Source organism: Sminthopsis crassicaudata, chromosome 2 (genome assembly GCF_048593235.1).
Source record: "Sminthopsis crassicaudata isolate SCR6 chromosome 2, ASM4859323v1, whole genome shotgun sequence".
In the NCBI taxonomy this organism is placed as follows: Eukaryota; Metazoa; Chordata; class Mammalia; order Dasyuromorphia; family Dasyuridae; genus Sminthopsis; species Sminthopsis crassicaudata.
This window is the reverse complement of record NC_133618.1, coordinates 83,002,865-83,003,145: the sequence shown is the minus strand read 5'-3', so window position 1 is coordinate 83,003,145 and position 281 is coordinate 83,002,865.

Below are 281 nucleotides of genomic sequence, written 5' to 3'. Positions count from 1 at the left end.
ACATTTCTTTAAATTGTTTTAGTGCAAAAAATATTTCCCATAGAATAAAATAATTTCATATATTAATTGATTTTTTAAAATAAGTGCTGGTTATACACTTTTATATAAAATAAATTATACATCATGAATTCTGCTAAAATATGTTCATGGAATGATCAATATTTTAGAAGAGAAGATAGCACAATAGAAAGAGAGAAGTAGATAAGGAAAATCAATAAAGAAAAACAGGCAATTCCTGTGGTGTTATTGGAAGAGATAAATCGGGGTGTGCTTGGCTGTGG